This window comes from Aquarana catesbeiana, linkage group LG04 (genome assembly GCF_042186555.1).
Source record: "Aquarana catesbeiana isolate 2022-GZ linkage group LG04, ASM4218655v1, whole genome shotgun sequence".
In the NCBI taxonomy this organism is placed as follows: Eukaryota; Metazoa; Chordata; class Amphibia; order Anura; family Ranidae; genus Aquarana; species Aquarana catesbeiana.
This window is the reverse complement of record NC_133327.1, coordinates 40148251-40165105: the sequence shown is the minus strand read 5'-3', so window position 1 is coordinate 40165105 and position 16855 is coordinate 40148251. Positions and strand designations below refer to the sequence as shown.

The 16855-nt window shown below is 43.1% G+C and overlaps 1 pseudogene; it reads left to right on the top strand.

Annotated features, from left to right (window-relative positions):
- LOC141139187 (cytochrome P450 2K4-like) overlaps positions 1 to 16855 on the top strand; it is a 37680-nt pseudogene that overhangs the window by 12209 nt on the left and 8616 nt on the right.

Genomic DNA, 16855 nt, shown 5'->3' with positions numbered 1-16855 from the left:
TGAGACGCAATCCCAAAAATACTGAAAAATAGATTGGGTTTACATAAACTTTAAGGACTTGAAAAAGATTCATAGGGTACTATTTTCAATATGAAGCTGAGATCAAGAAGTAGGGGCAATGACCTCAAACTAGCAGAAGGAAAGTTCAAAAATGAACCCTTACAGCAGAGGTGGTAAATCATTTAAGAGTAAGTGAACAAAACAAGCTTGGGATTATGAAAAAAAAAGTGGACTCCATTGATCTTTTTTCAATAAAAATTAAATATTCCTTTAAATATCATGCCTGGGGGGTGTCTATAGTATGCCTGTAAAGTGGTGCAGTTTTCCCATGTTTAGAACAATACCACAACAAAATGACATTTCTAAAGGAAAAAAAGTCATTTAAAACTGCTTGCGGCTGTAATGCATTGTCGGGTCCCAGCAATATACATGAAAATCATTGAGAAAAATGGCATGGGTCCCCCCAGCCCATTACAAGGATGTTTGGGTCTGGTATGGATATTAGGGGGAACCCCGCACCCAAATTTAAAAAAAAATGGTGTGGGGGGCCCCCAGGCACTATATACTCTGAACAGTAGGATATATACTATATGGCCTGCCCTAAATACTCTGCAGAAAATTGGGCTTTAGGTGTTGGAGGTGCCAGAACACTGTAACCCCTCACAGTTACGCTTGTTGGGCACAGGAACAGGCTCTGCTGTGAAATATTTGATCAAAAATTGTAATTACATGCCCCTGTTAAACAGGGGCAAAAAAATTGGGCCTTAGGCAGTGGTGGTGGTGGTGCCAAAACAATGTAACCCCTTATGCTTGTTGGGAGCAGGAACGGGCCCTGCTATGAAATATTATATCAAGAATTGTAATTACATGCCCCTGTTAAACAGGGGCAGAAAAATTGGGCCTTAGGCAGTGGTGGTGGTGGTGGTGGTGCCACAACACTGTAACCCCTCACAGATACTCGTGTTGGGCGCAGGAACGGGCCCTGCTGTGAAATATTTGATCAAAAATTGTAATTACATGCCCCTGTTAAACCGTGGCAAAAAAATTGGGCTTTAGGCAGTGGTGGTGGTGGTGCCAAAACAATGTAACCCCTTATGCTTGTTGGGAGCAGGAACGGGCCCTGCTATGAAATATTTGATCAAAAATTGTAATTACATGCCCCTGTTAAACAGGGGCAGAAAAATTGGGCCTTAGGCAGTGGTGGTGGTGGTGCTACAACACTGTAACCCCTCACAGATACTCTTGTTGGGTGCAGGAACGGGCCCTGCTGTGAAATATTTGATTAAAAATTGTAATTACATGCCCCTGTTAAACAGGGGCAGAAAAATTGGGCCTTAGGCAGTGGTGGTGGTGGTGCCAAAACACTGTAACCCCTGATAGTTATGCTTGTTGGGAGCAGGAATGGGCCCTGCTATGAAATATTATATCAAGAATTGTAATTACATGCCCCTGTTAAACAGGGGCAGAAAAATTGGGCCTTAAGCAGTGGTGGTGCTACAACACTGTAACCCCTCACAGATACTCTTGTTGGGCGCAGGAACGGGCCCTGCTGTGAAATATTTGATCAAAAATTGTAATTACATGCCCCTGTTAAACAGGGGCAGAAAAATTGGACCTTAGGCAGTGGTGGCGGTGCCCTAAACAAAAAATATTTTTGGAAGCTACCATCATCAAGATTGAGGAGGAATAGGATAGTCACTCAGCATAGGCAGTCTTCAAGGGATCCCACATCCATAGAAAAATCAATCAGTTACATCAGCATCAGGTGCTTGATAGCTGCTGCTGATCCAAGACTGACTCATTTTTACAAATGTGAGACTATCAATGGAGTCTGTGGACAGGCGCACTCTATGAACTGTTACAAACCCTCCAGCAGCACTGAATATACGTTCACAAAGAACGCTGGATGCAGGACAGGACAGTAGCTCAATTGCATATTGAGCAAGTTCTGGCCAGTGGTCCATCCTCAAGACCCAGTAACCCAGTGGATGGTCTGTTGGAAAGGTCTCCAAGTCTGCTCTTGCCCCAGGATATTCCTGCACCATGTCATGCAGACACTGGCGATGGTTGCTTGAACCGATCAGACCTTGGTGCTGAGGACTAAAAAATTGTCTAAAGGCATCGGTCAGCCGGCCACCTTCTCCACCGCTCTTCCTCTGACCGAGGCCTCAGCAGCACGTTGTCCAGCACCAGGAAATTGTAACCTTCCAGGGTCTGGAAACGCATTGCACAAACCTTTCTTCATGGCCTCCTGAAGATGTTTCATCCTCTGCTTCCTCTGCGAAGGCAGGATGAATTCTGCAACTTTACCCTTGTAACATAGATCAAGAAGGGTTGACAGCCAGTAATGATCCCTCTCCTTGATACCACAAATCCTAGGGTACTTTTGCAAGCTTTGCAGAAACAGGGAGGCCATGCAGCGTAAGTTCGCAGATGCATTCGATTGTGAGTCCTCTGGGTCACTGAGGATGCTGTTGTCAGGAACTACCTCCTCCCAACCACGTAATATTCCTTGGGTTTCTGGGGACTAAAAACCATCCCTTGAAGACTGCTGCTGTTATCCTCTACATCCATGCTGACACAATCCTCCTCCTCCTCTTCTTCCTGTGTGTTTGGCGGGCCTACAGGAATGCTATCTGGATAAAGGGGGCCTTGAGAGGTAAGGAAGTCCTCCTCTTCCTCCCGCTGTTCTGCCTTAAGTGCCCTGTCCATTATTCCTCGAAGCGTGTGCTCAAACAGGAAGACAAGAGGAACAGTATCACTGATGCATGCATTGTCGCTGCTCACCATCCTCATGGCCTCCTCAAATAGAATGTAGATCTCTAGGCTACACTGACTGGATGCAGAGTATATATATATACTTTACTAGACTGACTGTGTATATATATATATATATATATATATATATATATTACACTACCACTAACTGAATAACCTGCCTGCTTAATCTAAATCAGGGCGCTGGGATTGGCCAAAGCATGCAGGTCAGGTGCATGCTTTGGCCAATCATCTTACAGCAATGCACTGCGATCTCGCAGTGCATTATGGGGCATTCCGTGGGTGCTCGAATTTCCCTTGAACGCCCCATAATGTTCGATATTCGGCGAATGGGTGAACACCCGATGTTTGAGTCGAACTCATGTTTGACCCAAACATCAAGCTCATCCCTACTTATTTCACTGTAAAGAAAAAAATATGAAGTGAGCGATTGCTGAACTAGTCTGAAGGGGTATCAAGTAGGGGCTAGATACAATATCAAGCTTCATTTGGAAGATTTTTTTTTACTAAATCAGTTATTGTTTGGCTGGCTGGATCTCTATGTGGTCACATGGCTGGGAACTACACTGACTGGTTTATGCCCATAATTGGGGTCTCGGTTGTACAATGACAACATGATACCAAACCTTGGGAACACATATCACCTCCCCACCAACAATAAAATCCTATACAGTGCCTACGGTATTAATAGAAGCCTCATGGGTCTCCATTACTTAGTGGCAATGTGTGCTGCTGAAGATACTTTGTAAATTCAGTTGATACAGCCTATATAAATATCCACATATAGAAAATGATTCAATATTGTGTACATTTTTTTTTTTTTTTTTTAAGCTCTACAGCAGCTTTCCGTTTCTAATGGGTTTAATACCTGGAGGCCAGAAGAAGCTCACGGAAAACCTGCTACAATTGCAGAGCTTTATGAGATCCATCTTTACTAAGCAAAGAAAAGAACTAGATGTAAATGACCAGAGGAACCTTATTGATACTTTCCTGGCCAAGCAACAAGAGGTAAGGAAAAGTCTTTATGATTAAGGGACTAATCTCCAAGCAAAGTATTCAGAAAAATCAATTAAAGTGAAAATGTATTTACTTTGTTTTTATGTTCCAGGAAAAGAGAAAAAAATAATAGTACCATAGGTGTGCACGTGTGTATATACTGATGGTGTCAGTAGGGCAGAGATTGGTGTCTGTAGTTTTTATCTTAATTTTTTATTATTTTTTACAATTTAAATATTTTTTTTTTTTTACAAATGTTTTTAGGAGCCCCGTTAGTGATCTTTGGTGAAATATCAGGAGTCTAAACAGGAGAAATCTGCACCACATGGGGTGATTAGGGTGTGCCCAGGCACACCTGGCACACCCTGTGTGCATGCCTATGAATAGTACATAATGTTTTCAGCCTGTACAAGGGATTGACCCCTCTTGTGTGCTACTTCTCTGTGTGCAAAGCAACATCGACACAACAGTCCACATTTATTTTTGTTTTTTAGTTACTCTTGTGTCCGTGAGTACTTTGAGGAGATTTCCCCTCACTTTTTGCTCCAGTTAAACCCAGGTCATTGTGAGCTCTCTGGAGCTCATTATATATTTATTTGAAGAATCCGTTAGGGAGTTGGTGACAGTGTTATTGGCTTAAAGTCCACCTTGGTACATACTAGGGATGAGCCCAATGTTCACCCGTTCACCGAATACCGAACATTATGGGGCGTTCGCGGGAAATTTGAGTGCCTGCAGAACACCCCATAATGAACGGCGAGACCGTTAATGCACTGCGAGATCGCAGTTCATTGACGGCTGCTGATTGGCCAAAAGCAGGAGTCCACGCCCCACACTATGTAAGGCTGCTTACACGGCAGCCGTACATAGTTTTATGAATGAGAGCAGCAAAATGACATTTGTAAAGGAAAAAATGTCATTCTTTTTTTTTTTATAAAGACTTGTTCCAAACTGTCTACTGTCATTTTTACCATTTTGACACTTCTTTTAGCGAATGTGTAGGGGTACAATGTACCCGATACCCATTTACATAGGGGGGCGGGGCAGGATCATGGGGTCCGCCTGGTTAAAATTTTGATAAGCCACCCGCCCGCAGACCCCCACAACCACCGGTTAAGGGTTGTGATGAAGAGGCCCTTGTCCCCATCAACATGGGGACAAGGTGATTTGGGGGGGACCCCAAAACACCCTCCCCATGTTGAGGGCATGTGACCTGGTATGGTTCAAGAGGGGGGGTGCTCTCTCACCCCCCCTCTTTTCCTGCCAGGTTGCATGCTTGGATAAGGGTCTGGTATGGATTTTGGGGGGGACCCCCACGCCATTTTTTTTTAATTTTGGTGCGGGGTTCCCCTTAATATTCATACCAGACCCAAAGGGCCTGGTAATGGATGAGGGGGGAGGAACCCATGCCGTTTTTTACAATGATTTTTATCTATATTGCTGGGATCCGACAATTCATTACAGCCGCGAGCAGTTTTAAATGACATGTTTCCTTTAGAAATGTCATTTTGCTGTGGTACTCTTCTAAACACAAGAAAGATGCGCTGCTTTACAAGTATACTAAGGACACCCCCCAGGCAAGGTATTTAAAGGGATATTTATTTTTATTGTTTCTGTTAGGTACCTGGTAGTAGAGCCTGACTTGTAGGAGAAGACCTCTCATACAGCGCTGGTTCAGGAGCCACTGGAATGGGAACAGTGGTCTCCGGAGCACAGTGGGGTAGGAGTGCCTGTTTGAGGTAAGTCTCTGATGCTGAGATGAGGGAGAGATCCCACCGGGATGGCTGGACTGCAGATCTTGTGAAGACTTGAAGACAGCAGGCTGGATGCTGGAGATGCAGGAAGTACTGGAGCTGAAGCTGAAGGTGCAACAGCAAGGAACAACAGCAGGCAGAAGCAAGGTCAAACAGTCCGGGTCAGCAGGTAGATAAACACAGGCAATAACGGCAGGCAGAGGCAGAGTCAGTAGGCAGGCAGAGATTGGCAACGGTATCAGGCAGGAGCAGTAGGATAGTCAGGCAAGCCGGGTCGGATTGGAGCAAGACGGATGGTCAGACAAGCCGGGTCAATCAGGAACAATCAGTCAATCAGATGCAGGTTACAGAGATCACGGAGCTGAGACGAAGCAGCAATGTGCCAGGGGCACAGGGGGACCTTTATGCGTCCTTTGGCGCCAAAACGGCGCTAACGCGAACGCGAATGCGCATTCGCGCGTGCGCACAAGCGCCGCGTACCCGCGCACGCCCGAGCGCCGCGCTGACGCCTGGGAACATCAGGATTCTGCTGAGGAGCTTGCACAGGAGCGCTCCGGCGCATAGGCGCATGCAAACGCCCAGGTCTGGCGCCGGCGGCTCCCTGACAGTTTCACATTAAGCATTATTAAAATCACTGCTCCTGAAAAAACAGCCATTTTTTTGCATTGATACATGTCCCCTGGGGCAGGACCCGGGTCCCCAAACACTTTTTATGACAATAACTTGCATATAAGCCTTTAAAATTAGCACTTTTGATTTTTCATGTTCGTGTTCCATAGACTTTAACGGTGTTCGCACAAATTTTTTGCCTGTTCTCATGTTCTCAAGCTCTGGTGCGAACTAAACTGGGGGGTGTTCGGCTCATCCCTAGTCCATACTAAGGACATTAAAGTATTTACACATTTCTAACGAGCAGTAAGGCCTTACCTTCAGTCTTGCACAGCTGTAAAAGCTCCTCTCCTGCCCAGAAACTCGTACTCCTTCAGAATGACATTTCCATATCAAGGTATTTGATGTTTCCATAATTCCAAATGAGAATTGTGTCAGGAGCTTGCATTGGGGCAGAGGGCTCTGGAAAAAAGTACTGAGACAGGGTGCTGTGATATTTTCAGGATGCTCTGTACAGCGCACTGCCAGACCCTCCCACCAGCCACCACTTGTCTGCTTTACATACAGATGCACAGAGACCCAATTATGATAAACAGGGTAAACAATGAAAATGAATAGGTGTAGTGATGTATTTGCCGCTAGTAACAAACAATCCACCAATTCACCCCGCTGCCAGACTTCATACATCACTTGCAGAGACAATAAACAGTCTTTTGCTGGTTTTGTTTTTGTTGTTTTATTGGGGGGGGGGGGGTACAATTTGGATAGGGGAAAGGGGATATGGGATGCCCATAGGACCTTTAATTGCCATCATATTTTAAGATTAAGCACAATAACACATAGTTAGAGCCAGAAGTTATTGATGTGCATTTTTACTGAGTATGAATCTCCTCCTGCATCCCCATGCAGACTGTTGCTCCTCCTCTGCTTAACTCTGCAGACTATTACTTCCAAGAATTCCCCATTCATTACCATGTAAAGTATGGAGACTTCACTATTGACCGTGTAACAGTGATGGTCTCAGAACTCCTTCTCCTCCTACACAAACTTGTTTCCTCCTGCACAAACTTATGATTACTGAGGTAAAATAATGTCACATCTTCTTTTGAGCAATAAGGACCCACTCTGAATAAGCCCCTAAGCAGGCTCTGTTTGCTCGCTGCTACTAGGCCTGAGGCCTGCAGTACCTTTCCCCAGAGGCCTAGTAGTTTAAAAGCAGTTCTTTGGATGGTAGACTACTGTTCCCAGCCAGTCCAACTTGCAAATCCTGTGCCCTCAGGCCTCATCGATTTGACACAGATCCCCACAGTCTCTTCTCTGATCCAGGACTCCTCATCGTTCACCATGTGAAGGATGAAGACTTTTCTAATGACCGTGTAGAAGCAAAGTTCCCTCACAGACTTCCTGGCACATCCAGCCCTCCACTGTGGTAACACTCACTGACCTTCCACTGCCCTGAGTCCTTGATGGAGAACTTGACCGGACCATACGTTCAGACAGCTTCACCTGCCCCTCTGCTCCAGGAGTTCCTTATCACCGACTGTGTGGTGATAAAGACATTGACAATGACCGTGTAGAGGCAAAGTTCCTTCACAGATCTCCCCGGGCCTCCTCCTGTGATCGGTACACCCCCCCCAGATGGGGGTGCCCTCCTGCTGCTGCCTAGTATTCCATTCCTCATTTCACTCAGCCGACATCCCCCCCAGTGGCATAATCACCTCAGCTTATATAGGAGGTTCTCTACCTGCCAATACCAATTGGGGATTGGTCAGGGCTCCCGCATGAGCTGCCTGCCACTCCAGTTCCAGGACCAGTCCCTCTTCCAGAATCTTCTCTATGGAAGCAGGGGAGGTGCCCCAGAACTAGAGCACAAGTGGTCACACCCACTGCTACTCTGACCACTCCCAGACCCTAGACCAAAACAGACAGGCCTAGCTTGCAGCATAAACCTGCCTAAATTTGCCTGTACTGACAATCCCTCATAAAAAAACTATTACTAGCACCTACCTATTGGTAGAGGGTGCTACATTGGTTTTATTAATAAGGGATTAGCATGGTAAAGAAGTGTGGGGATGGAGGAGCCAGGGAAGATGAAACTTCATCTTCAAAACAAGCCCTCAGTGATCACTATAGTTCAAGGCACTGTAGAGTAATTCGTCATCAAAGATTACAACAGACTCTAAAGTCAGTTTATGCCAGCTTACAACACCTGCTATTTATCTGCATTAGAAGGCTGACAGGCTGCAAAGTATCTGCCAAAGAAAATAAGGAGCTCTTATTTCAGAGACCTCTGTTGCGAAATTTGAAGGTGAATTTTTACACAATGCCTGCAGCAATAAAGGTCAATGAAGGTGTGTTTTAACCACTTGCTTACTGGGTACTTTTACTACCCTCCTGACCAGGCATATTTTCAGCTTTCACCGCTGTCGCACTTTGAACGACAATTGCGCAGTCATGCAACACTGTACCCAAACAACATTTTTATCCCCCCCCCCACAAATAGAGCTTTCTTTTGGTAATATTTAATCACAACTGGGTTTTTTATTTTTTGCTAAGGAAACCGAAAATTTTGAAAAAAACATTTTTTCATAGTTTGTTATAACATTTTGCAAACGGGTAATTTTTCTCCTTCATTGGTGTGTGCTGATTAAGGCTGCACTGATGGGCACTGATTGGGTGCATTGTTAGGTACTGATAGGCTGCACTAATGGGCACTGATAGGCACAGATGAGGTGGCACTGATGAGGTAGCACTGATGGGCACTGATAGGTGGCACTGATGGGCACTGATGAGACAGCACTAATGAGGTGGCATTGATGGGCACTGAATGGTGGCACTGATGGGCACTGAATGGTGGCACTGATGGGCACTAAGAGGTGGCACTGAAGGGCACTAAGAGGTGGCACTGAGAGGCAGCATTAATAGGCGGCACTGATAGGCACTGGTAGGAGGCACTGATAGGCAGCACTGATAGGTGACATTGATGATGAGGCACTGATGGGCACTGATAAGTGGCACTGGTGGGCAATGATTAGTAGCACTGGTGGGCACTGTGTGGGACCGATGTCCCTTTAACAGAAGCCGGTTATTGGCTTGCTTCTTTTCTCCTCACACTATCAGCATGAGGCGAAAAAAGCCGATAGCTGGCTTGTGTTTACTTCCATGATCATTAGTCATTGGCTGACAGCTGATCACGCGGTAAAGGGCCGCTGTGATTGACCCTTTACCCTGTCCTGTGATCAGCTGTGTCTGCAAGGGGGCGAGCGAGCAGCGTGTTCATGGGAGGACATCTATGGACACCTTCCCAGCACTGGAAGCACGCACTGTAGTCGTCTTTCTGCTTTAGCGTGGTTAAAGCACATTTACTGGTTATTAAGAGTATGTAAATATACATGGTCAAGGAAGAAGCGCACTTAAATGACATATGTCAATTGAATAGATGCTTTAAAGGAGATTGACAATTTGCAGAATGTCTAAATGTCCATACATCTTATATTTCTGTTCTGCAGGGGAAACCAGAATCCACCCTGTATTACCATGATGACAATTTGACAGCCCTGGTCAACAACTTGTTTGCTGCTGGAATGGAGACAACATCCACTACTCTGAGATGGAGCCTCCTGCTAATGATGAAATATCCTAATATACAAAGTAAGACAAGCAGTGATATGGCCTTTGACCACAGACTGACCAAATACCAAGGATTTTCATTGTAATATATGGTTATCCATAGTCACCACCTCTTGGGCTCTGAGAATTGTGCTACTACAGTGCCTTGAAAAAGTATTAATACCCCTTGACATTTTCCACATTTTGTCATGTTACAGCCAAAAACATAAATGTATTTTATTGGGATTTTATGTGATAGACCAACACGAAGTGACACATAATTGTGAAGTGAAAGGAAAAGGATAAATGATTTTTAAAATGTTTCACAAATAAATATGTGAAAAGTGTGGCGTGCATTTGTATTAAGGTTCCCTGAGTCAATAGAACTAGGTGTAGAACCACCTTTCGCTGCAATTACAACTAAGTCTTTTTGGGGATGTCTCTACCAGCTTTGCACATGTAGAGAATGACATTTTTGCCCATTCTTCTTTGCAAAATTACTCAAGCTTTGTCAGATTGGATGGAGAGCATCTGTGAACATCAATTTTCAAGTCTTGCCACAGATTCTCAAATGGATTTACGTCTGGACTTTGACTGGGCCATTCTAACACATGAATATGCTTTGATCCAAACCATTCCATTGTAGCTCTGGCTGTATGTTTAGGGTTGTTGTCCTGCTGAAAGGCGAACCTCCGCTCCAGTCTCAAGCCTTTTGCAGACTCTAACAGGTTTTCTTCTAAGGTTGCCTTGTATTTGGCTTCATCCATCTTCCCATCAACTTTGACTAGCTTCCCTTTCCCTGGTGAAGAAAAGCATCCCCACAACATGATGCTGCCATCGCTAAGTTTCATGGTGTGTTCAGGGTGATGCGCAGTGTTAGTTTTCCACCACACATTGCACTTTGCTTTTAGGCCAAAAAGTTAAGTTTTGATCTCATCTGACCAGAGTACCTTCTTCCACATGTTTTCTTTGTCCCCCACATGGCTTCTCGCAAACTGCAAATGGGACCTCTTATGGCTTTCTTTCAGCAATGGCTTTCTTCTTGCCACTCTTCCATAAAGGCCAGATTTGTGGAGTGCACAACTAATAGTTGTCCTGTGGATAGATTCTCCCACCTGAGCTGTGGATCTCTGCAGCTCCTTCTGAGTTACCATGGGCCTCTTGGCTGCTTCTCTGATTAATGCTCTCCTTGCCCGACCTGTCAGTTTAGGTGGACGGTCATGTCTTGGTAGGTTTTCAGTTTAGCCATACTTTTTCCATTTTTGAATGATGGATTGAAGAGTGCTTCATGAGATGTTCAAAGCTTGGGATATTTTTTTATAACCTAACCCTGCTTTAAACTTCTCCACAACTTTATCCCTGACCTGTCTGGTGTGTTCCTTGGCCTTGGTGATGCTGTTTGTTCACTAAGGTTCTCTAAAAAACCTCTGAGGGCTTCACAGAACAGCTGTATTTGTATTGAAACTAAATTACACACAAGTGGACTCTATTTACTAATTAGGTGACTTCCTAAGGCAGTTGGTTCCACTAGATTTTAGTTAGGGGTATCAGAATAAAGGGGGCTGAATACAAATGCATGCCACACTTTTCAGATATTTATTCGTAAAAAAAATGTTGAAAGCCATTTATCATTTTCCTTCCACTTAACAATTATATGCCACTTTGTGTTGGTCTATCACATAAGATCCCAATAAAATACATTTAAGTTTTTGGTTGTAATATGACAAAATGTAGAAAATGTCAAGGGGTATGAATACTTTTTCAAGGCACTGTATGTGTTAGCAAAAGACAATACAGCATTTGTTAGCTATATTCTTCAAGCTTATAGTTCCAACTGAAGTAAACCTTTCCTAAGAGATATAAGGAAACTGCCACAGATATCTACGCCGTATGTATATTAACAATTGATTTGTTTTATATCTGCTTCTGAACAGAAAAAGTACAAGATGAAATTGAAAGAGTCATTGGCACAGCCCAGCCTCAATTAGAGCACCGGAAACAAATGCCGTACACTGATGCTGTCATTCATGAGATCTTACGCTATGGTGATATCGTACCGGGAAATGTTCCACATGCAACATCACAAGATGTCACATTCAGAGGATATTTCATTCCAAAGGTGAGTGACTATGGTAATGTAGACCTAAACTAAAATACAATTAAAAAATGTTGCTAGCAGGTAGAGGTTTTTGTAGAAGAAGCTACACTATATTACCAAAAGTATTGAGACGCCTGCCTTTACACGCACATGAACTTTAATGGCATCCCAGTCTTAATCCGTAGGGTTCAATATTGAGTTGGCCCACCCTTTGCAGTTATGACAGCTTCAACTCTTCTGGGGAGGCTGTCCACAAGGTTTAGAAGTGTGTCTATGGGAATGTTTGACCATTCTTCCATAAGCGCATTTGTGAGATCAGGCACTGATGTGGACGAGAAGGCCTGGCTCGAAGTCTACGTTCTAATTCATTCCAAAGGTGTTTTATCGGGCTGACGTCAGGACAATGTGCTGGCCAGTCAAGTTCCCCCACTCCAAATTCACTCATCCATGTCTTTATGGACCTTGCTTTGTGCACTGGTCCAAATCATTTGGTGGTGGGGGGATTATGATGTGGGGTTATTTTTCAGGGGTTGTGCTGGCCCCCTAGTTCCAGTGAAGGGAACTCTTAAGGCGTCAGCATACCAAAACATTTTGAACAATTTCATGCTCTCAACTTTGTGGGAACAGTTTGGCCCCTTTCTGTTCCAACCTGACTGCTCCCCAGTCCTGAGCTCAACCCTATAGATCACCTTTGGGATGAATTAGAGCAGAGACTGCGAGCCAGGTCTTCTCGTCCATATCAGTGCCTGATCTCATGAATGTGCTTCTCGAAGAATGGTCAAACATTCCAAAAGAGACACACTCCTAAACCTTGTGGACAGCCTTCCCAGAAAAGTTGAAGCTTTTATAGCTGCAAAGGGTGGGCCAACTCAATATTGAACCCTACGGACTAAGACTGGGATGCCATTAAAGTTTATGTGTGTGTAAAGGCAGGTGTTCCAATACTTTTAGTAATATAGTGTATATATGTCTCTTACAAGTTATATAAATACAAACTGAATTTTAACCACTTGTCAATGAAAATTAAATATATGACAAAAAGTAAAAATAGTTGCGCTGAATATATGCTCAAGTGGGTGTTTGATCACCCTAAAGTGAAATGTGACTACAGGATACTAAATATAAATATAAAAAAATATATAATGTAACTAAAATAAAATGTTGAACAAAAAATAAATTCAAATTACACCCTGTGACAAGTGAAATGAGATGATAAAACGGTGAAACTGATCAATCAAAAAGACAAAATAATATATAAATAAATATATAAAAAAATAGTCCATAAAGTGTTTAGCGGAAATCCAAAATCGATGTGAGGTTCTCCTATTCCATTCACCACACCAGTGTGTCTGTGATTCCACTCCCCTAAAGGAACATACTCACCGAATTCCAATGCCTACATTCTCATGTTAGGCTAAAACGCATTTAAACCAAGTGGTTAAAATTCAGTTTGCATTTGACTTCTTTTAAAGTGGCAGCTTCCAGATAGACTGTCTGTCCTGAGGGGCAGTGGTGGTATTTTGAGTAGTGGCGAGTTTTTTCTTGAAATTACCAACAGGGAGTGAAAGTTATATAAATACAGCGCTCAGTCAAACTACAAACAATCCCAGCAAAGTGAAGAAAAAAAATTATATATAAAATAAGTAAACAGTTATACATAAAAGTGCTAATTATGGGCTCAATACTGTAAGTAAAAATAGCCTTAGTTTATACATTCAACCATATGATTAAATATGAAACATCAAACCAGTAAAAAAAAGTCCAAAAAATGTGCCTTATGCAAGAAAATGCCTTGGTGTCCCATGTGCTTTACAACCACTGTTGTACTTTTCACTTTAAGCCTTAATTCACCGTGTGCAACCTCAACCTTCACAAACCACTCACTAGATATATAGACCTACTGCTGTTTAGGGTCAAAACACACTTATGATCACAGGAGGGTTCCCTCACTACTCAACTTGCATATTCAGTCCTCTTGCTCTCCAGGGTCTGCACCACTTATCTCTCCTAAGGTGTTCCACCACTATTGTTCTTCTTTACTCATCAGCCAGACCAGTCCGCCAATCACCATAATTCTTCTTTTATTCTCACATGGATGCTGGCATAGGGATAAAATTAGGGCTCGAGTCCTGCAGGAAAGCATGGGAACGATGTTGTATTACTTTTTACACAGCAGGAACGCCATTCCCATTAGCAACCGCTTCCTGCAGGACTGGCCTCAAGTATGTGAGCTGTCTGTGGTAGTCAGTGTGGGTGTGCGGCAAGTAGAGGGCATCCGTCCTAACGGGGGGGGGGAAGGGGGCGGTCTGCCCGAGTACCACACATTGGGGGGTGTCTTCCTGGCGTGCCCATCCTCCCCTCCCTTAATCCTTCTCCTCCAGCGGCCGCTATACTATACCGCATAGATAGGAAGAGCATGATGGGATTTTTAGGATGCCAAAAATAGATCAGGAACAAACCGATATATAAAAATATCAAATTTATTTATACATAAAAACATCAGGGTATCACCATACAGTAACCATATTGTAGATGAACAGCAGTATTTTCTTGCTCTACATGTTTTACCGTATAATGGCTTCCTCAGGAGATAGGTACTGCATGTATGGTCACTATGAATTGAAAACAATATATTAGAGACATACAAAATTGATGTATATTATATAACATCTCAATGCAAACAATAAACACATCAGAAAACTCTCAAAGAGCGTAATAGTCCATAAAGTGTTTAGAGGAAATCCAAAATCGATGTGAGGTTCTCCTATTCCATCCACCACACCAGTGGGTCTGTGATTCCACTCCCCTAAAGAAAAGTACTCACCGAATTCTAATGCCTACATTCTCATGTTAGGCTAAAACGCATTTAAACCAAGTGGTTAAAATTCAGTTTGCATTTGACTTCTTTTAAAGTGGCAGCTTCCAGATAGACTGTCTGTCCTGAGGCGCAGTGGTGGTATTTTGAGTAGTGGTTTTACCATACAATGGCTTCCTCAGGAGATAGGTACTGCATGTATGGTCACTATGAATTGAAAACAATATATTTGAGACATACAAAATTGATGTATATTATATAACATCTCAATGCAAACAATAAACACATCAGAAAACTCTCAAAGAGCAAAAATAGTCCATAAAGTGTTTAGAGGAAATCCAAAATCGATGTGAGGTTCTCCTATTCCATCCACCACACCAGTGTGTCTGTGATTCCACTCCCCTAAAGAAACGTACTCACCGAATTCCAATGCCTACATTCATGGAAACAGAAAGCCAAATTCAGCATGAACCTACCTGATATAACAAATATCCTATCAATAAAGTTTAATAGCTCAGTTGTCTAGAGGACAATGATAATTTGGAGCTATCTGGTGCACCACAGAGGGGGACAGAGAAACTTCAATGCAATGGGTCTGTGAATATCAGAATATATTATTTGAAAGGCTATCACACACTTTGTACTGTAGGTATTAGGAACAGATTGGCAAACATATACTGTATACATATGCATATATGCACATACACATAATGTAACCAATAAGTTGAACTTACCAGAAGATCCAGAGTCTATAACTCAATGTTCTAACATATTCATCCCAAAATGGAGGACTTTCAGTTGTATCGTGTTGAAAAAAATGAAACTTCCAGAATGTAATTTAAAAACTGGTAATAATCCTATATTAACAATAAATGAGAGGAGGAACAGTTCAGCAGTATACAATCCACTCCACCCTCAATTAGAAAGAGAGAGGATTAAAACAATACCAAACCTTTTCTTTACCTTCACAGGATGATGCCACACATATCTCATCCTTCCAGTGTCAGGCCGCTGCAAAAATAGCAGGCTAAGGAGCCCTTTTATGCCCCCTCCACTTCTTCCAGGGTTCAATGACGCAGAGGGAAGCGCGGATGCAAAGAATAGTGACTGCGCAAGCCACGCTGGAAGTGACCTCACATTTTGGCGTGGTGAAAACAGCGGCGCCATGTTGGAAAATCTGCCCAGAGCAGGGAGTGGCTTCATGCTGCACAGCCCTTGTCCACTCAACTCCGCCCAAGCCCCAATGGAAATTAGGGCAAAAGGGCAGAATCCTGCTATGGGGCATGCTGAGCAAGTGGCCAATGGCAACAGCGCCAAATCACCCACAAAGGAGAACCTTCAAAGTGGAATGACGGTGACGCCCTGGGCGTCCATATGTTACCTATCTCCAAACAATGAACCTCTTAAAAAAACACAAAACACCATCTAGTGGCCAAGCATGGGAAATACAACCCCAGCATGTAAGACACATTTGTTATTGACATATGAGACAGATATCTAAGGAACAATTCCCTAGACAGAGAAAGGATATATATTAAAGGAAGGGATATCTGAAAGGCTTTACAAATCCACGCATAAATGAGTTTAAAAAAACTATTATACAAAAATATACAAACATTATATCATCTTTTAATATCAAATTAGGAAAAATTATCCTAAGTATGCACAGTCTTAAAATTCTCCTTCACAGGCAAAAGAGAAATTAAATGACTTAAAGGAAGGGTTTGTAGCTGATGGACTCAATCAGTTTTATTCTGACCAATAACATATTTTTGTTTAATCACTCCCATAACCTCCAGGTGCAGGAGGTTGCGATGGGGACAGGTTGTGCCCCATCGTATGCTAACCTGTACCTAGGGGGATGGGAACAATATATTTTTTCATGGGAGGAATTACAGGAGAGCCTAAGCAAGGTACTTATTTGGCGTAGATTCATCTATGATATTTTTGTGATATGGACAGGGTCCAGGGAGGAATTATTTTCCTTCCTGGAAGTCCTAAAACTAAATGATTTAAACTTAAAATTCACAATGAACTATGACCAAAGGAGCTTAAGCTTTCTTGATATTCAGATTTTCCTCAATGATGATGGAAGTATAGGCTCTTCTTTATTCTGTATGCCCTCAGCAGGCAACACGATACTCCATTCTACCAGTTCCCACCCCAGACCCTTAGTTTCGAGCATACCGTACACCC